We start from the raw sequence: 22260 nt of genomic DNA, 5'->3' as shown, positions 1-22260 counted from the left end.
CTTTTAAAATAAAAGCAAATCAAAACTACCCAAGGGTATGTGAATTAACTGTGCTCATTTATAAACTATAGAGTGCTGTATATCTAAGACACTTCATAAGACAAGCTGAAGACAAATCTATGAATGTATTCAGACTTGGAGTGCCAAGATTCCTTATACTTGTTTAGAAAGTATCCCAAATGAGATGTAATACAATTTAGGAAATCTCAAGTCTCCTTTAGTTGTACTTGGTATAACGGAGGAGGTTGTGTAATGCAGGAATGCCTGTAGAATGATTAATATAGAAGCACAGATTTGAGTTATGAATATAATAGTTATCTCTGCCCCTGGGAGTATGACACATTCATCCTGTAGCTCTTCAGTAACTGACAGGGCTTGGGGAGGGGCTCACATTTATTGAATACATATTATATATTAGGGAATGTTTAAGCTCTGTTACCTTATTGAACCCTCAAAGAGATTCTGCCAACAGGCACTGTTAGTACTATTAGCCATATAGGTAAACGTAGGCGTAGGAATTGAAAGTGAAATGGCCAAATATCATAAGGCTGTAACTCCAGAAGCTGAGTTTATAGCTAAGGTCACAAGTCTTTAAAGTGTATACTTTCCACTACGACATCATGCTATCTTCTAGAGTATTATAGGTTCTTCCTGTTTATAATAGGATTTTAATAAATGTTTGCTGTATGAACTCTGAAAAATGAATCCATCTACCTGTACTCAGTGGACTTGAACTTGAATAGAAGTTCAATTTTAACTTGAGAAGAAGTAAAATAAAGTACAATTAAGACTATACATGAATATTATTAAAATGATAGACATAAACATATATAGGCAGTAACATTTATAGAAACCGAATGAAAAATGCTGCTGTTGAAGCCAAGTATTCATCAAGGAACCATTCTTGAAGGAGAAGAGAACACTTTGTTTTATAAAATATACAATTTTGAGTTAAAATTTTACTCCAAATCTTTTTGCCAATCCCTTCAGAAGAACATATTTCATTTTTTCATATTATATACTGGAAGGCGCCTAGAAGCCTATTTATCCTACAAGAATTTTACTGCAGCCTTGGAGCACATTTTTCTTTCAGTAATGAGGCAAATTAAGCATAATTTTAAGGTGAATTTTTTTTTTTCACAGACTGCATAGGCAGCCACAAGCTTTTCCCTGTAAAAAATGTCCTCTGGGGAAATGTTTTATCTAGGTCCTCAAGGAAAGTTTAGAACTGGCACCATGTTCTCAGGAATAAATAGTTCATTCAAGTAAGGCAGGCTTGACCTTGAGAAGCAGCTGTAGGTTCTGAACACTGAGCCATGTGACTTCCCAGAGGCCACAATCAATCTATTGCTGACTGTACTGTTGACTCTGTATCATTTTGAGTCTGGAGAAAAAAAAGGCAGAAGTAGCTTTTGACTTAGTCGATTTGGTTAGAAGGGCCCCTGAAGACCAGTTTGGATGACAGAGGAGTCAATCTGCAGCCTCTCTGTTTGAGATGATTTAATTAAGGCACTTCAGTTGACATCTATATAACATAATGTGAATTGTGTCAAATTGCAGGGAAACATGGTACATTCAAATGTTGCCTTTTATTCTTCATTACCACATGAAAAAGTTTTTATTTATCTCACTTTAGATTGTTCCCAGATAATTTTCCAGATTATTTCACTTTCTTACTTGCCCCTTCAACGTTTTTCATTTTATTTATTCTGGTTTATTTTCTGATTGCAGATTTTGAAGCAGCTAAAACAAATAAAAATTATAGCATGATAAATATTCAATATTTGGTTAATTAATAGTATAAGATGCTTACAAAGACTTTATATATATATATATATATATATATAAAATTTTATTTAATCTTGTAAAAATCTTATGAGTTAGTTACTCTACCATTCACATGTTACAGATAAGAATATTGAGTTTTAGATGCTTGTGAACATTTTTCCAAGGTTATAGACATGATAAAAATGTGGATTCAAGCTTCAGACTGAGACCTGTATTGTTTTAAAATTCATACATATCCTAAGACTCTATGCTATCACCTTTCAGCTTAATTTGAGAAAGCTGTAATCTCAGCTGCATTGTCTCTTTCATCATGTTTCATCCACATGAGTTCACTCACTCAACACTCATTCATCAAGAGGAAACTATGTGCTTGTTACCACGGAGAGACTAATAGAAGGCACGACTTCTCTCTTACCAAATTTATTTGGAAAAGCTAAAATTTGGTGTGAAATATCAATTCTGATCATCATTAACATGGATTTATTTAGCTTTATATTATTTCACTTACTGATTTAAACCAAGTCAATATCCCTCGCCTTCTTAATCCAAAGCATAAAGATCTTTGCTCTTGTCTCTTAGGTCAGAATTTCACAAAAGACTACTCAGTTTCCCTGCATCTTTTTTGCCTTTGTCTTGATCTCTTCTGTGATGGCTCTCAATTTACTTTTTTTTGCCTTGATTTTTCTTGATGCTCAAAAAATACTTCTACCCTCAGAAGGAGACACTGTAATTAAATGGTTTTATTTCTCTTGTTTGTTTCTCATATATAGATGCCCAAAAAGAACAACAAAACAATTAATGGTTCATAACCTGGTCTTTAAGTTCAATTGAAACCTTTCTATATTTAGAGGGATTTTTGGATTCATTATCTTTTTGGTTCAACATCAATAAATCAATTTTTAAAAAAATACCACTTATCTTCTTTATTAGAGTATTTATACTGCTGTGCAAAATAGCTAGACTTGTATATGTCTATTATGTCACTGTATTATAAGTTCTTTATGGGCAGGAACACTGTCTAATTCATCATGGCCCTCATATTATCTATGTCTAGCACAGGGCCAGTGAGAAGACATTCAATAAAGATGGTTGGTCCAAATTATCTTCTTAATAATATGTGTCTTCACCTATGCATTGAAGACACATTGGCAAGCTAAATCAGACAAGGTCCCTGCCCTCATGAATAATTAAGGAGAAAATAATATTATAAATGTAACTGCAGTATGTGAAATAATAATAGCTACTGTATACCTGCTATTCCATTTAATCTTTTATCTATGTCCCATAACAAAGGAAGTAAATCAAACTTTCCTTACTTGATAATACGAAAATAAATGTAAATCATTAGCCTTTCTAGAGCATGATAATTTGCTGCTTGGTACTTCTGGAAGTCTCTTTCATTTAGAAATGATAAGAGTTAAATTTGCTTTTGCTATTGCATTTGAGCTCACCATTGCCTATAGTAACATATTACTTCCTTTCTTAATATTTCTCTCATCCTTTGGGCATCCACTGGTGATAACTCACTACTTTATTATATGTAATTTTAAAAGCATATATTAATAACCAAATATTTAAGAAATGTGCTTTCTTCCCTCCAAATTTTAATATGAGGTCCAGTTGGGAGAAATAGGTACACCTTATATACCTACGAAGATGAGAGTTTGTTTTTTATTTCTTAGGCCACCTTTTTGAATTGGAAGATTATTTCTATTACTTTTCTTCTCTTTAACTTGTATATCATAGAAGTATCAGTTGATAGAGACTGATTTAGGAAGAAAATCACCCCTAGAAAGCTACATATAAATATTCAGTTGCTCTAAATGATTGAAATAGTCTTTTACCACTTGCGTGAAGTCAAGATCTTCATCTCCAGATTTGAAGCATAGTAGTACACCATAGTTCTAAAAAGTGCTCTCCCTTGCAAATAAGACAGAACTTATTTTGAAGAAGGGAATGAAATATGTCAGGTTAACCCAATGGGTAGTAATGAGATTAAATTTGGAAGTTGAAAAGCATCAAACCAGGCCTGATGGAAAGTATGATGCCAACTTGTAGTAAAGTTCTCTCAGTTAGACAAGAGATAAGACAACTAGCGTCTGTTTATAAATCAAAGAGATCAACATGGAGGCTTAGCGCTTTGATCACAGAATCTTAACAGGCCAAATATTGATTTGGTTTATAAGCAATCACAAGAGTCTAAACAGTGTTTAAGTAGAGTAGAAGAGAAGAAATAAATAAGCTACCTGTTTCATTCAAGAGGGAAGATAAAAGACTGTCTACTTAAGTGGGTGCATTAAAATATACATCATCAAGCATTATTGAAAGAGTTAAGGATGGAAAGAGAAGAATAGTTTTGAAGCCAGCCCTGTCTTCTCCTTGGTAATCGTTAGCATTAGATATTAAAGAAATGGTTTAACATAATTAAATGCAAGTCTCTATCTGTGAATTCGGACCCTTTGGGTCTCTAGTGAGATTAAAATGGCAAAATGTGCACTTCAAGTTTAGCCATGTAAAGTTTTGAAAGATTTTTGTGTATGATTTAATTTGTTTTTTAAATAATTTTAATTGCCTTCAAATTTGAATGATTTCTTCCAATGTATCCAAATAATCATTTTCAAGGGTTTCCCAAGAGTAATAAAAATGTCACAAGTAATTTTTAGTTTTTCTTAATGAAAACAAATGTTTTCTAAATGCCAATTTGATAAAATCAAGATGTTAAGGGTATAAATGCCAAAGATAGCAGGTTAAATGTGATGTAGAGCAGAATAAGGAAGAACTTAAAATTCACAGGAAAACAAAACCAGAATAAATATCACCAACAGTAGAAATAATACAACTTCACATGACTTTATGTTGCCAATAAGTGTATATATTCCAGATCTGACATTTCAGATCTCTAGAACACCAAAATAATGTCTAAGAGGACTTAGGAATATGGTACATTCTATAATGGTCTTTCTTAAGCACCTTTTGACTTTGTGACAGTCTGGTGGTGGTTTTTCATAATTTGAATATAATTTAAAGAAGGAGTAGGTTTTAAGCTTTTCTGCTCACAAATCCGTTTAAGAAGCTGGTGAAAGTTATGGATATTCTTACTATTAAAAGGACATATATGTATCTGCACACACAATTTTACACACAGATTATGGGTTATTATATTTGTTCATCTGGACCCTCCAGCAACAGATGCTGAAATTCAAGAGGCTGATTAGGGGTGAGGTCTGTGAGCTGCAATAGGGAAGGAATGGGAGAAAGAGATGACATGATGCAGGCCTGCCCGCAGTGAAGGACAAAAGGAAGAAAGGAATGTTGGATGGAGCCATCTTGGACTGTAGTACAATTCTGTGAGGGCTCATCAAGGCTGTGGGAGTCCTCAAACTAAAGATACACATCAGAAAAATCCCCATCTCCTATGGCCAGGTTCCTGAGTATCCCTGCCATGCTCAGATTTGGTTGGCAGAAGCCTGTGGGCTTTGTGGGGTCCAGGAGAACATCTTAATAAATGTTGACTGTATAGTATTCTCTTGTGTATAGGTACCACATTTTCTTTATCCAGTCTATCGTTGATGGGCATTGGGGTTGATTTCATGTGTTTGCTATTGTGAATGGCACACATTGACCTATTTAACAAACCTGCGTGTCCTGCACATGTGTCCTGGAACTTAAAATTAAATTAAAAAAAATAATGTTGGAAGGCAGCAACTGGATTCATAAGTCAATTACACTCTCTGAAGCTGGAGATCTGAGAGGCATATCCTCATGGCTCCCATGATGAAAACCTTGGCTTTATAACAGTTATATGAGTAATGAGTTGGTTTTTTTCCTCACTCTTATCCAGGCTGGAGTGCAGTGGCGTGATCTTGGCTCACTGCAACCTCCACCTCCTGGATTCAAATGATTCTCCTGCTTCAGCCTCCTGAGTAGCTGGGATTACAGGTGCCCACCACCACACCCAGCTAATTTTTGTATTTTTAGTAGAGATGAGGTTTTACCATGTTGGCCAGGCCAGTCTCCAACTCCTGACCTCAGGTGATTCACTTGCCTTGGCCTCCCAAAGTGCTGGGATTATAGGCGTGAGCCACTGCACCCAGTAGAGATGGTTCTTTTTTTAACAAGCTAATTAACAAATCTAAGTGTATGACTTAATCTTCAGGTAATGACTTAAAATGAGTCAGAATCTGTGTGTAACTCCAGAAATTAATTCAAGTCCAAATGTACTGTGGATTTGTGCAATGATCGATGCCATGTATTTGCTAGTACCTACTCTGGGATAAATATGGTACTGAGCGATTTATATTAATTAATTCAATGTGAGGTATTATGATATCCAGTCTCACAGTTTAGGAACTTGAGCAACTCACTCATGTATCTAGAAAGCCAAATCATTTCTAATGCTTTTATATCTACGTAGCACATGTATTTCTGTATATACATCTGTACAATATCAACAGCTACAAAAATAACCTTGGGATCATGGTGCTTATAGAGACGGAAAAGTGGACTTTGGGCAGGAAGTTTAGTCTCCTCTTTATGACAGAGTCATCTTCCCTGGTCTATGAGAGGTCATCTCTATTCTATTCCATCTTGCTGCCCAGCAGTGTACATGAAGAAGAGGGAAAACATAGAACTGAGGTGAGAAATAAAACCTGTCATAATGTTTAAAGAGACTGAGGAAACAATACTGAAGATTTAAAAATTACCTTCAACATAAAGTGGAATTATATGAAAAATCCATGTATAGAATGATGGTTCAATAAGAAATGGCTTCTTTTGTAGCAGGAAGATTTAGGTTACTTGGAAGGAAGAGCTCCTTTTAAAGGTTATTAAATAAGTGAATTATGTATAAAATAAATGGGAATAGGTAAAGACAGAAATAAAGATAAAACCAGGATATATTATCAAGACTTCCATTTCAGAAGGCTGATCCAGGAATCACCCCTTTGTAATTTGAGTACTTTTGAAAAGAATATCCATGTATTCTAGTTGACTTCAAGCATTGACATGTAATAAGAAATACACTTTACACCACAATACAATATACATGTACACACACAAACATGCATTTATATATTGTAATGTTCACTGCTTGCTATCTGCAATACATTCTGTTTAATTTGTCCTGTTCTATTCATTTGTATAATTTTCTATTCAATCCTATCTTAACCTAGTCTATTGCATTAAAGAATGCTCATCATGGTCAACTTATTTGATTTTACTCCCTTTTAATGACTCAAAATGTATACAATTTATTGAGTCAATAAGTCTCCAGCAGACTACCTATTTAATGACAAGAATAATGGCATCACTGAGGAAGGAACGAAGAGATGGAAACAGTTTTTCCACATCCTTCATATTATGTAGTTATGAAGTAACTATACAATAGAGTGGAGTAACTATTTTAGGGTGAGAGGAATAATGCCTCTATTAGTTCTCTATTGCATAGTTACTCCATACAGAGCTCTCCACAGTAGTTCTCTATTGTATGTTTACTCCATATATTGCATATACGTTATATATGCAGTATCAAATATTGTTAGAGAACAGTTTTCAGTGGCCACTGAGTCAGTGCTATTCCATTCTCTCTATTCCAGATATCACTACACAATACTAAGAAATACATGACCTTGCATGTAAGAATTGTTGGATACTTCAACACTAAAGTAGGAAAGTTACCTTCAAGAGAAAGTGGATTAACTCAGGGATCAACTGAGAACTAAGTTGTAGGATGACATGAGGCTAAGGCTCAAGATCTCATAAGTGGTTCCTGTTTTTTGAAAGCCATATCTGTCCAGAGGTTAAAAAATTGTCATAGGTCACAGTAGTGCAGTGGCAGAACAAAATTGGTACTGAAATAAATAGGTGTTGAGCAAATGTTGTACACTAGACTCTGCTTGTGCTGACCATCCAAAGATGAAAGGTTGACCCTAGGCTCTGCATCATCTTGCCTTCTGACTTCTAGTGGGGTTTGGTCAAAGGGAGATACCAGCAGGTGATTGGAAAGTGGGAAGAGAGAGGTCAAGGCTTTTCTTTCCTTGTCCCTCCTGTTTTTTCTGGTGGGTTTTCTAATAATGATTGTTCCCTCCATAACTCCAGTTCTTGTAGTGCAGCCCTTTCTTCATTGCTTCAGCTCTCAATGCTATAATAACACCATTTGCTCCCCTTGCCTTTGGGTGCCGGGGATAACTCAATGTCACTAATGTCTATGTCTTTAACTTCCCTTGCTGGTTTTACTAATCCTTCCCAAATCTTTGTAAGGACGTTTTTAAATTTCTTGAGCCATTTAAGTACTATTTTATGCCTGCTGAGACTTTGACTGTTATAGGAGAATCCATTCATAATGTGAGAACAAAAGAAGTATCCCAAAAAAGAAATTCCACACTGATCTTTTTTAGAAAGATCTCCTTTGTACATGCAGCGTTGCTGGGGACAGGAGTGACGAAGCTGTTGAAGAAAGGTTACTTGAGATAGGATGTTAATAGTTTAACACGGACATAAGAAAGTATCATATGAAGATACAACAGAATTTACCTTGTGATGTTCATTCAGATTTTTACCATTGTGTCTTTTCCTTTTTGCTTCTTGGCTGAACTATCTCTTAGTTCAACAAAATGTTACCACTTTGGAAATATCAGTGAGCTCATCTCACATTTATTTACTAGTGAAGAATAATGAGGTGCTTAGGGTATAATGTGCTTGTAGGCTGAACGTTGGAGTTATGCCTTTGGGGAATATTTTCTTTTAATATATATTCGCTTTCTCAGAGCATAATATCCTCACTTAAGGCCCATTCTAACTTCATTAAAAACTGAAAAATGGGGATTCGTGCTAATGTGTGTAGTTGATAGACTTTTCTGTAGGTTACTTTACCTATTTTGTATTTCTTTGGCTGCTGTGACCTTTTTACCTTGATCCATTTGACAGGTTAGCTAATTCAGCATGAAACAGTAGCAAGCAAGAGAAAGCTATCTTCTTGCACACCCAAGAAAGACATGGACATGTTGGAGGATGCTAGACAAAGCTAAATTTTTGACCTTCATTTTAAGTGAGTGCTCTAGCCCAGTGAGCTTATTACAGGAAAGTCTGTTAACATCCTGCATGTGTTGACAGATGACTGGTACAGAGCAAATGCTGACCTCCCAACAGCGGATCAGAGAAATCCAGTTTGTGCAGAACCCATTCTTGCTACATAGAAAATTATTGTAATTACTTGCGTTACATAAAACTGCTTGATGTACATTAAAGAGAACCTTTTGAACTCCACACTCATTTCTTTTCCCTTTTTTGCCATTTTTCTGACTCTTATAGTGAGACTGCCGTATAGTTTTATCACATGTGCTCATACTTTGGGCAGCTAATGAATATGAACGTTGTTTGTGCTAATTCCTGCAGCTGTAAAAGGCTAGATATGGAAGCAGTGCCAGCTTTTATCTTAAAAAGTCTTTCAGGAAATAATGCAACTTTGAGTCTGTCAGATTCAAAGGGGACATCAGAGTTGAGAGAAATGAGCCTTGTGTGTAGCTTTTCCCTCTTGTTCCCCTAAAAGGAAAAGAAAATGAAAGCTAAGACAGGATTCCCCTTTCTCTTTTTACAGATTCAAAAGTATGGCAAAAGTTATTAGAAAAATGTTTGCAGGCCAAAACAACTGCCCTTATGGTATATCTAATGGTTTTTGGATTCTTAGTCAAACAATGCTTCTTTTCTGTTACACCTTGCTGATGGCTGGTGTTATTTTAGTGTGCAAAGAGCAATGCATAGTTTACAATAAACTCCAATCCGTATTCCATAATAATTGTATAGAACCTGAAATTATAGGAGTATATATAGCTTTTCAAGTAAGGGCTCAAAGTGACAATAGTTGGAAAGAGCACTGGGTTACAGTCCTGACTCCACTGGTAATTTACTTGTTGCCTTTGGATGATTCTCTTCACCATACTTTAAGAGATGAGATTAGACAATGTAATTTTGCAGCTTCTTTTTTTATACTTTAAGTTCTGGTGTACATGGGCTGAATGTGCAGGTTTGTTATATAGGTATACATGTTGCCATGGTGGTTTGCTGCACCTATCACTCTGTCATATACATTAGGTATTTCTCCTAATTCTATACCTCCCCTAGTTTCCCACTCCCTTGACAGACCCCAGTGTGTGATGTTCCCCTCCCTGTGTCCATGTGTTCTCGTGGTTCAACTCCCACTTATGAGTGAGAACACGTGAAGTTTGGTTTTCTGTTCTTGCATTAGTTAGCTGAGAATGATGGTTTCCAGCTTTATCCATGTCCCTGCAAAGGTTATGAACTCATCCTTTTTTTTATGGCTGCATAGTATTCCATGTGACACATATTCCATGGTGTATATGTGTCACATTTTCTTTATCCTGTCCATCATTGATGGGCATTTGGGTTGATTCTAAGTCTTTGCTATTGTGCACAGTGATGCAATAGACATACATGTGCATGTGTCTTTATAATAGAATGATTTATAATCTTTTGGGTAGATACCCAGTAATGGGATTGCTGGGTTAAATGGTATTTATCATTCTAGATCTTTGAGGAATCACTACACTGTCTTCCCCAATGATTGAATTAATTTACACTCCCACCAACAGTGTAAAAGCGTTCCTATTTCTCCACATCCTCTCTAGCATCTGTTGTTTCCTGACTTTCTAATGATCGCCATTCTAACTGGCGTGAGATGGTATCTCAATGTGGTTTTGATTTGCATTTGACCAGTGATGATGAGCTTTTTTCATATGTTTGTTGGCTGCATAAATGTCTTCTTTTGAGAAGTGTCTGTTTATAACTTTTGCCCACTTTTTGATGGGTTATATTGTTTTCTTGTAAATTTGTGTAAGATCTTTGTTGATTCTGGATATTAGCCTTTTGTCAGATGGGTAGCTTGGAAAAATATTTTCCCCTTCTGTTGGTTGCCAGTTCACTCTAATGATAGTTTCTTTTGCTGTGCAGAAGCTCTTTAGTGTAATTAGATCTCATTTGCCTATTTTGGCTTTTGTTGCCATTGCTTTTGGTGTTTTATTCATGAAATCCTTGCCCATGCCTATGTCCTGAATGGTATTGCCTCAGTTTTCTTCAAGGATTTTTATGGTGTTAGGTCTTATGTTTAAATCTTTAATCCATCCGGAGTTAATTTTTGTATAAGGTATAAGGAAGGGATCCAATTTCTGCTTTCTGCATATGGCTAGCCAGTTTTCCCAACAGCATTTATAAATAGGGAATCCTTTCCTCATTGCTTGTTTTTGTCAGGTTTTATGGTTTAGGTCTTATGTTTAAGTCTTTACTCCATCTTGAGAATGTTACTACTACTGTCTTTCTCAAAGAAACTAGGTATAAAAATGTGGCAATAGTATTTTACCAAATAGATTGCTATGGGCCTGTTTTTCACTTCAGTATATACGGGTAATATGTAATGCATATCTTCATATTTGTACAAATGAGTAAATTTAAATATTTGTAATTTTACAAATTTTTGAACTTTTTCTATACTTCAGTCCTTACAATAATTGTAGTTAAATATTCTAACAGTGCTCTTTTCTATGAATGACATCATGCAGATGCTCTTGCCTAATGTTTTGTAATGAGGAACTGTTCTACCCTTTTCTTGAACTCATGCCCATAATTGATGGGCCAAGTTTGATATACCAACTAGTGGGTCACTATGGAGATGAAAGTTTATGTACACTTTGTTGTATGGGATAAAATGGGAATTGAGTTATCGGTTGTCAGCTTTACATTGGTTTTCTGTATGTCAATGAATCATGTGTGAGGATAAGTGTCTGGTCCACAGTTCATTGAAGTAGGTTTCATAATTATCCAGTCATTGATACCTTATTTAGGGCCATTTGAAATTCAAATGTAGTGGATCAGTAAATACTATTATGTAGAATGAAATGTGATATTACCACATTGAGTTAAGGAGAACTAATTGCCAAAAATGAGGTGCTAATTTATCTAAGGGTCTCATGTGACTGTGAGAAGGTGAGATTGAAAAGTGTCCAGATTAGAAACTGAAGCATGTCAACATAATTTGAGAAATATGCAAAGATCTTTTATTTGAGGGAATACAGTAAATTAATTCCTGAAAGGCAATATTAAATGAGACAAAACATCCAAATGTAAAAATAGATTAGGTGTTAGGTATTCATCAAAATTCATATGCTCATATGAGTGAGTTCTAGATGACGTCATGGGACATGAAATGACATAGTATTAGCAGACCTGGTAATATAAAAATATCTCAAGTGCACTACTCCTCGCTTATTCTCATGATGGCTTACTGGAATAGAGTAACTTATAGGGACATTTTGGAAGGCATGTTGAAGATGGCAAGGCTTCACTATCCCATGCCATTGGATATCAGCATGAAGGAAAACTACTCTGACTCCTGCTAACTTGTCCCACATTGTTACATAAACAGTCAATCTTCTATTGGTGGATATTATTTGTTAAAGCAGTTAGCTTTACCCTAAGAAATACAACATCTAAATAAATTATATTGCCGTCATTTATAACCTTTCTGTGGGATCATAAATCTTGCTGAGAATCTTTTGAAATTTCTGGAAATTTCTTCTTTAAAAATGCTTACATTTAGCATATTCCATATTTTGCAAATGATTTCCTGAACCTTATAAAGTGCATGCATGGATATTAAAGGTGTACAGCTTTAAATATTAAAATTCAGGAATAGTGTGGTTACTGAGGGTCATATAGGAAGACTGGCATAAGATATTTCAAAATAGGTATTGAAGATATTTATCATTTTTGAAAGATGCAGATCTGTAGAACTCAAATTCAAAACAACAACAACAACGACAACAATGGCAACAAAAAAACGGAGTTTATTAGGCAGAACACCTAGCCACTGGTAGATGTGGGAGAACCACAGGCTGTGCTCAGCTTCTGGAGTCCTACAAGAAAATATTTTATGTGAATTAGGCTTTTTTTTTTTTTTTGAGACAAAGTCTCACTCTGTCACACAGACTGGAGTGCAGTGGTGCAATCAGAATTTACGGCAGCCTCAACCTCCCAGGTTCAAGCAATATCCTCTTGTCTCAGCCTCCTGAGTAGCTGGAACTATAGGTATGTGCCACCATGCCCAGCTTATTTTTTTAAATTTTATTTTTTGTAGTATCTCCTTGTGTTGCCTAGGTTGGTCATGAACTCCTGGCTTCAAGCAACCCTCTCACCTTGGCCTCCCAAAGTGATGGGGTTAAAGACAAGAGCCCAGTAGTGAATTAGGGCTTTTAGGTTTACGGAAGAGAGACTTAATTAAAGTGAACTAAAATCCTGAGTGTTGGTAGTGAGGTTACAGATGACAATAAGGAGACTAGAATGTCATAGAAATAACAGCAGAAGTTGTAATGTGATGTACAGTTCACCCTTGGACAACATACATATGAACTGTGAGGGGCTATTAAACATAGATTGCCTTCCACCTCTACAATCCTAAGCAAGAAAGAGGAACCTCTCTTCTTATTTCTCATCCCACTCAATGTGAAGATAATGAGGATGAAGACTTGTATGATAATCCACTTTCACTTAATACCTAGTAAATCTATTCCTCTTCCTTATGATTTTCATAATAACAATTTTTTCTAGCTTACTTTATTGTAAGAATACTGTATATAACACATATAGCACACAAAATGTGTGATAATTGACTGTTTACATTCTCTGTAAGGTTTCTAATCCACAGTAGGCTATTAGTGAGATTTTTGGGGAGTCAAAAATTATGCATGAATTTTCAACTGTGTAGAGAGTCAGCATCCCTAACTCCTGCATTTTTCAAGGGTCAACTGTATTAGTAATTGGCTCTGAATTTAAAGCAGCTGAGAATCAGGTTATAGTGTCTTTCTTTAGAAGTGGAAATTTTTTTGAATTTATAATGCCATTAACCACCATTAAGCCACTCCTTTATTTTGCACTCGGCTCAGTTTAAATCTTATTTTTTTTTCATCTACTAATCTAATGATTCTGCCAATTATGAAGCAAAAGATAATTTGGTTCACTTAGTTTTTAACAATCACAAACTGTGGATATTTTGTCATACTTGACAACCACATTTATCGAACTTGCCCTCCAGGGCTTAAAGTATAATCTTCAGAGACTTCTCTCAGTTGAAATTATAAATAAGCAGCTTCCCAAAGTATGGAAGATAATGTGGCTTTGGCTGGCATTACTGGTCATCTAGTGAGACCATTAATAGCTAGTAAATACACTTCCTGGAAAAAAGAAAATGTTCTGATTTGTAGTGTTTGCCAATTTCTGTGGTGTAAATATTCTCATTCTGATGAACTTCTGCTACATATGGTTTTAAAAGTGACTTAAAATTTTTAAATATTTAACAATTGAATTTTATGGTCCAAAAGTTTTGAGCATTGGTGTATCACTTGTACAAGAACCTATGTTAAACCAGTAAAGTAATTGAAAAAAAAAATACACATCACTCTTGCCAAGACTAGAATTAGTCAATCTCACTAGAACAAGTTTAAGACTCCAAATATCTATATATATATCTATATGTGTATACATATAGATATACACATATATGATATACACATATACACATATATGATACACACACAATACATACACATTCTCTGGCACATGCACATAATCACAAACTTGCTTAGGAAATAAATATTGCCATTTCATATAACACTGAAAAAATCCCTAGCAATTTGCCCTTGGGAATTGCAAGGTCTGCAGCAAGATCCCTGCTACCTTTTCAGCAACACAAAGTGTCCTCCAATGAAACAATGTTTGAGAGAGCTGTAATTAGACTCGACAGGAGTTTAATATATTGAAGACCTAACATTGATTTAATTTTATATTTACATTCAAGATATATGCTTATACTTGGTTTCCCTAACTGGGTGTGACACCTTTATTGGAATACTTGCAGCATAGACAAGAATGGCTTACATGAAATATGACAGCATGGTTTGGACCAGATGGAAGTTTTCTGATCTGATGTGATGTGGCATCTGAGGAGCTGGCAACTGCAAAACTCAATATGCTCATTAACTGAATGGGAAATCATTACAGTCTTGAGATGAGCTGATCTGACGCTGACCCTATACACTACCCTTCTCTTTTTATTCATGATAGAGTTGGGGCCATGTGCTATAAGAGAGCCTGCTTATTCTCTTAAGCTCTGTGTTAACATAAAGCAGGTAAAATGAGCAAGGGAATCCTTGCTGAGAGATAGGAGTAGTGTCAGAGAGATTATGTCGACTAAAGGAAGAAATGATAGAGACTGGTATAAACATTGTATCCCATATCTTTATGAACTTATTATAAACACAAAGCACAATCAATTTTTCCTCAGTAATTTCCTCCCTTTCTGTTTGGCCCTAGAAACTACAAAGTCAGGGAAATCAGGTCAAAATCTTTTTTCTTTAACTTTTTACCTACTGTTTTGGTTTACTTGGCACGTTTTCTACCTTTACTGTTGATGCTAGTTGACTTTGGATTTCTGTAACTTTAAGACATCCTAGCATAGAAACCAACCATTAAACAATATCTAAAGGAAGCTTATTGTAGGAAGCAATTCTTGAGATGGGCTTTTAAATAATTATAATAGATGAATGTATTGAACTGTTGGAGGGGTTTTCTGAGGTTCGAAGACCTGCACTGTTTACCATTATCAGTTGAGGGAAATGTATGTTTCCTAGTCCATTTCTGTTGCTGTAACAGGACATATAAGACTGGGTAATTTATGAAGAAAATATTTGTTTTATAGTTCTGGAGGCTGAGATGTCTAAGAACATGGTCCTAGTATCTGGTGAGGGCATTCTTGTTATGTTTTCACATGGTAGGGGACATCACATGGTAAGAAATTAAGAATGTGTGTGTCACCTTAGGCCTCTCTTTCCTCTCTTATGAGGCTACCAGTTCCATCATGGAGGTCTTCGTGAACTTACCTAATCCTAATTACTTCTCAAAGACCCCCTACCTCCAATCAGCATATGAACTTGATGATTAAGTTTTCAACACACAAAATTTGGAGGATATATTCAAACCATAGCCATACATAAGCAAGTCAGGGTAGATTTTTTTTTTTTTCCCAGAGAGACCTTGCTTAAAGATAAATTTAAATTTCCCAGTAGTCATGGTAGTAATTCACAGCCTAAGTGTTACTAAGCTGTCCCTCTGACATTTACTACTAGAATTCTCTATCTCCTGACAGGTACCATCATGAGACCATATTGTTTGGCAAGTTGATGCCTGTGGCCAGCAATTTTACTGTCTCTAAAAATACCCCAAGAAAGTCAAACCTCTGTAAAAAGCTGAACCCTTCTCCAAATTACAGCCTAGTGCCAAAAATTATCAGATTATATACATCTAAATAATCAGGAATATTTGTTAAAATATAGCGATGTGGTTTGGCTCAGTGCCTTCACCCATATCTCATGCTGAATTGTAATCTCCAGTGTTACGGGAGGTACGTGGTGGGAGGTGACTGGATCATAGGGTCAGATTTCTTCCTTGCTGTTCTTTTAATAGTGGGTGAGTTCTCACAAGATCTGGTTGTTTGAAAGTGTGTAGCACTTCCTCTCCCTTTCTCTCTCTTTCTCGCTCTAGCTCTCGCTCTCTGTCTCTCTCTCTCTCTCCCACTGGCCTTGTGAAGGCATGCTTTCTTCCCCTTCACCTTCTGCCATTATTGTAAGTTTCCTGAGGTCTCCCCAGCCATGTCTCCTGTACAGCTTATGGAACTATGAATCAATTAAATTTCTTTTCTTCATGAATTTCCCAGTCTTAGGTAGCAGTGTAAGAATGGATTAATACAGAAAGTTGGTAGCAGAGATGTGGGGGCATTGCTATAAAAATACTTGAAAATGTGGAAGCCACTTAGGAACTGGGTAACAGGCAGAGGCTGAAATAGTTTGGAGGGCTCAGAGGAAGAGAAGATGAGGGAAATCTTGGAGCTTCCTAGAGACATGTAAAATTGTTGTAACCAAAATGCTGATAATGATGTGGACAATGAAGTCCAGGCTGAGGAGTTCTCAGATGGAGATGAAGAACTTCTTGAGAAGTGGAGTAAATGTCATTGTTGCTATGCTTTAGCAAAGAGACTAGCGGCATTGTGCTCCTGCTCTAGGGATTTGTTGAGCTTTGAACTTGAGAGAAGTGATTTAAGGTATCTGGCAGAAGAAATTTCTAAGAAGCAAAGCATTCAAGATGTCACCCGGCTACTTCTAAAAGCAGCTTCTAAAAGCCTAAGCTAATCTGTATAAACAAAGAAATGACCTGAAACTGTAACTTATATATAAAAAAGAAGCAAAGCATCAAAGTTTAGAAAATTTGCAGCCCGGTCATGTGATAGAAAAGAAAATTCATTCTCTGGGAAGTAACTCAATCCATTGCAGAAATTTGCATAAGTAAGAGAAGCTGAATGTTAATAGTCAAAACAATGAGGAAAATTCCTCCAAGGCATTTCAGACCTTCAGGGCAGCCCCTTCCATCACAGGCCTGGAAGCGTCGGGGACAAAAATGGTTTGTGGACCAGACCCAGGGCCCTGCTGCTCTGTGAAGTCTTGGGACAAGGTGTCCTGAATTGCAGCTGTTCCAGCTCCAGCCATGGTAAAAAGGCCCCAGATATGTCTCAGACCACTGTTTCAGAGGCTGGGCTCCCATGGCCTTGGAAGGCACCAAGGCCTCCACGTGATGTTAAGTCTGCAAGAGACTTGGTAATTTATTTTAAAAAAAGGTGGAATTCACTCACAGTTCAGCAAGGCTTGGGAGACCTTGGGAAACTTACAATCACGGCAAAAGGCAAAGAGCAAGCAAGGTATCTTCTTCATAAGGTGGCAGGAAGAAGAAGAGCAAGCAAGGAGAATGCCAGATGCTAATAAAACCATCGTATCTCACTATCATGAGAACAGCATGGGGGAAACCTCCCCCGTAATCAGATTACTCCCACCTGGTTCCACCCTTGACATGTAGAGATTATGAATATTATAATTTGAGATGAGAATTGGGTGGGGACACAGCCAAATCATTATCATTCTGCCCCTGGTCCCTCACAAATCTCATGTCCTTACATTTCAAAACACAATCATGCCTTTCCAACAGTCCCCCAAAATCTTAGCTCATTCCGGCATTAACCCAAAATGCAAGCCCAAAGTCTCGTCTGAGACATGGCAAATCTCTTCTACCTATAAGCCTATAAAATTGAAAGCAAGTTAGTTACTTCCTAGATACAATGGTGGTAAAGACATTGGATAAATACACCCATTCCACATGGGAGAAATTGGTCAAAACAAAGGGGCTACAGGCCCCATGCAAGTCCAAAATCCAACATGGCAGATATTGAATCTTAATGCTCCAAAATGATCTTCTTTGACTTCATGTCTTACATCCAGGACACGCTTATGCAAAGGGTGGGATCCCATGGCCTTAGGCAGCTTTGCCCATGTGGCTTTGCACGGTCCAGCCCCACTCCGGGCTGCTTTCACAGGCTGGTGTTCAGGGTCTGTGGCTTTTTCAGGTGCATAGTGTAAGCATCAGTGGCTCTACCATTCTGGGATCTGGAGGACAGTGGCCTGATAAGAGCGTACATCCATCGACAGCTTGCACAGTGCACCTGGAAAAGTTGTAGGCACTCAGTGCCAGCCTGTGAAAGCAGCCATGGTGACTGTAGCCTGCAGAGCCACAGGGGCAGAGCTCCCTAAGGCCTTGGGAATTCATCTCTTGTATCACTGTAGCCTGAATGTGAGACATGGAGTCAAAGGAGAATATTTTGAGGCTTTAAGATTTTTTTTTTTTTTTGAGACAAGAGTTTCACTCTTGTTTCCCAGGCTGGAGTGTAACGGTGTGATCTTGGTTCACTGCAACCTCCGCCTCCTGGGTTCAAGTGATTCTCCTACCTCAGCCTCCTGAGTAGCTGGGGTTACAGGCATCTACCACCATGCCCAGGTAATTTTTGTATTTTCAGTAGAGACAGAGTTTCGTCATGTTGGCCAGGCTGGTCTTGAACTCCTGACCTCAGGTGATCCCCCTGCCTCAGCCTCCCAAAGTGCTGGGATTACAGGCATGAGCCACCTTGCTGGGCCAAAGCTTTAAGATTTAATGACTGCCCTGCTGGGTTTCTATAGCCCCTTTGTTTTGGAGAATTTCTGTCATTTGGAGTGGGAACATTTACTCAATGAACCTGTATTCTCATTGTATCTTGGAAGTAACTGACTTATTTTTGATTTTACAGGCTCATAGGTTAAAGAGACTTGCCTTGTCTCAGATGAGACTTTTGGACTTGGAGTTTTGAGTTAATGCTGGAATGAGTTAAGACTTTGAGGGATTGTTGAGAAGGCATCCTTATGTTTTGAAATATGAGAAGGATATGAGATTTGGAGGGGCTAGGAGGAGAATGATACGATTTGACTCTGTGTTCCAACCCAAATTTCATGTTGAATTATAATCTACAATGTTGGGGGAAGAACTTGTTAAGGAGTGATTGGATCATGGGGGCAGATTTCCCCTTTGCTGTTCTTATGGTAGTGAGTTATGAGATCCGATCATTTGAAAGTGTGTAGCTATTCCACCTTCTCTCTCTCTCTCTCTCTCTCTCTCTCTCTCTCTCTTCCTGTCCCATGTGAAGATGTGCTTATTTCCTCTTCACCTTTCGCCATGATTGTATGTTTCCTGAGGCCTCCTCAGCCATGCCTCCTGGGCAGCCTGCAGAACAGTTAGTCAGTTAGACCTTTTTTCTTCATGAATTTCCCAGCCTCAGGTAGCTCTTTATAGCAGTGTGAGAATGAGCTAATACATATAGGTTCCTACAGGAATACATCTATGGATAAAGACGAAGAACTCCTTATATTTTAACAAGCAGTCTGGGTAGTTCTTAAACATCCAGCTACATTTTAAACCACAGTTGAGTTGTTACTTCTTAGATTTGATACATCTTTACTTATACAGTTTTCCTTTTACATCTCATTCCAATTTGATTATTTTCATCATTGTTAGATCTATACATGGACATTTTTTTCTAGCCATAACCATAAGCTATTCACTGAGAAGGAATTAAATAGTATACATATATACTTAATGTATATATTTTTATGTATATATATTCATAAATATATATTCATAAAATATGCCTATATACATATACACACGTATGTATGTATACATGTGTTATCATACTGTTTAATTTAAATGGATCTGATCTTGTAAGCAGAAATACTTCATAGTTCTCTTCTTCCATATTTCTAGATTCTAACTATACAATGATATTTATAGAAGAGAGTTTGAATGTCCATTTGGAATCCAGGAAAGTAATTGAGAGTTAAGCTTGAGTGTTAGGGAATGGAGTAATATTATTCAGGGTGTAGATGCCTGAATTTGAAACCTGTGGGTTAATAATTTAAAAAAATATATTAAAGAAGCGTTTCATGCATTTTATTCATGTATTTTGATATTGATTTTTTAAGAAGAATTTTTGATAGCATTTCTAACAAATAAACTCTGAGCTTCCCATAGGGTTCACTCTCATGTTTTAGATGCTCTCATGGTGTGGATTTCATTTTTTGGCTTTATGACATTTTTATTTAAATGCTTCAAAAGATCATATAGGGACAGACATGAGCATGGATATTTATAGATAAAAAGGCATTTTATTTTCTCATTTTATGAAACAATTACATTACTAACTTACTGGGTCTGCCATAACACACTTATTTGTAGAGGAAAGAAGCATCCTCTGAATAGGGTCGGAATAGGGCTCAATTCCTTTGCATTGGCATTTTTCCTTGATCCTCAGATGAGGTGACAGGCTTTTTTTTTTTTAACTAAATGGAATGTAGAGAACTTTTGTTTATCTATTTTGTATTTATAAGCTACAAAGCTGTTCCTGAGACTGGAACCTGGGTAATTGGTGCTATAAAAGGGAAATAGGACAGTGATCATTGCTCCAGCAGCAAGAAACATCTTGGTTTGGATTGAGTGTTTATTATTGAGAAGATAAAGGGTGTTAGCAAAGAAACTACTGGAGGAAATGTAAACGATTTATTAAAGAGAATCTCAAGACTATCTCATATGTTCAATTAGATTTTTCATGTTATTGCAGCTCATTTGTAAAAGGTAATGTCTATGGTAGAAATAATGTTTGGGCCAGGCAAAACCAAGTTAAAATTCTTATTCCTCTTTACATGATATGTGACATTTGGTCATTTTAAACCTCTCTTAAAGTCAGAGTCCTGGTCTATAAAATAGAAATAAACACAATTATATAGAAGATTAAAAATTAAATGAGATGAAGTATGTCTCAAGGGAGAAAGTCATTCATAGGTGAATGACTTTTGGACTTTTGATACGAATTGTGTTGAGTTTTAAATTTGAAATAAACTTGCATTTCTGGGATAAACTCTTTATCTTGATACATTTTTGTTTTGCATATATATTGCTGAATATGATTTGCTAATATTTTGTTAAACATTTTTGCGTCTACATTTATAAAGAATACCAGTCTTTGTCTGGCTTATCAGTGTAGTATTGACCTCATAACATGAATTAAGAAACATTTCTCTACATTTGTTAGAGTTTGGTCAGAATAAACATAAGTTCTTCCTTAAATGTTTTTATGTAATTCACCAGTGAAGCAGCCTGGACCCACTTTTTTGGGGTAAAGATCTTAAATAAAAAATTTAATGTTTAAATTGAGATAGTAGTATTCAAATTTTTTTATTTCTCTTGAATTAATATTGGAGCTTGTCTCTCAAGGAGTTTGTTGCATTCACATAAGGTAAAAATTTTTTGACATTAAGGATTTATAATATTTCCTTATTTTTTTAATGTCTTTGGGCTCTGTACTGATGTCCTCATTAATTTTGAATATTAGTAATGTATATATTGTTAATTTCTTCTTTTATAGCTAACAATTCAACTTTATAAATTTTTATTCCAGCTAAAGATTTCTCATTTTCAGTCATCTCAAAGATTCAGCTGTTTTTTTTTAGGGGCATTTACCTATTATATGCCCATTTCTAGTTTATTTATTTCTGCACTCATCTTTATTTTTCCTTTATCCCTAGCTTTGAGATTTTAAATTTTTCTCTCAGCATCTCACTTTCACCAGTTTGATTAAGATGTGTCTAAGTGTAGTCTTCTTTGTGATTATCCTGGTTGGCATTTGTGAGGCTTATGGATTAAATAAGCTCCACGTTTTCACTAAATCTGGGACGATTTTGGATATTATGCCTGCAAATATATTTTTCTGTCTCTTACTCTCATCTCCTTCTGGAAATCCAATTAAACATGTATCACAATATTTGATATTGCCCCAATTTTCACTGGGTATTTTGTTTGTCCTGCAAGTCATCCAGGGATTCACGTAGAGCTTATCTCCACCTTTCTGTGGCTGTCTTGCTTTCTGAGGCACTGTTCTTTTTCTTCAATCCTTTCTTCTCTGTACTTCAAATTGAATGATTTTCTTTTTTTTTTTTTTTTTTTTTTTTT

The sequence above is a fragment of the Sapajus apella genome, unplaced genomic scaffold, assembly GCF_009761245.1.
Source record: "Sapajus apella isolate SASKATOON/1434 unplaced genomic scaffold, GSC_monkey_1.0 scaffold20, whole genome shotgun sequence".
NCBI lineage: Eukaryota > Metazoa > Chordata > Mammalia > Primates > Cebidae > Sapajus > Sapajus apella.
This window is presented reverse-complemented; position numbering follows the sequence as displayed.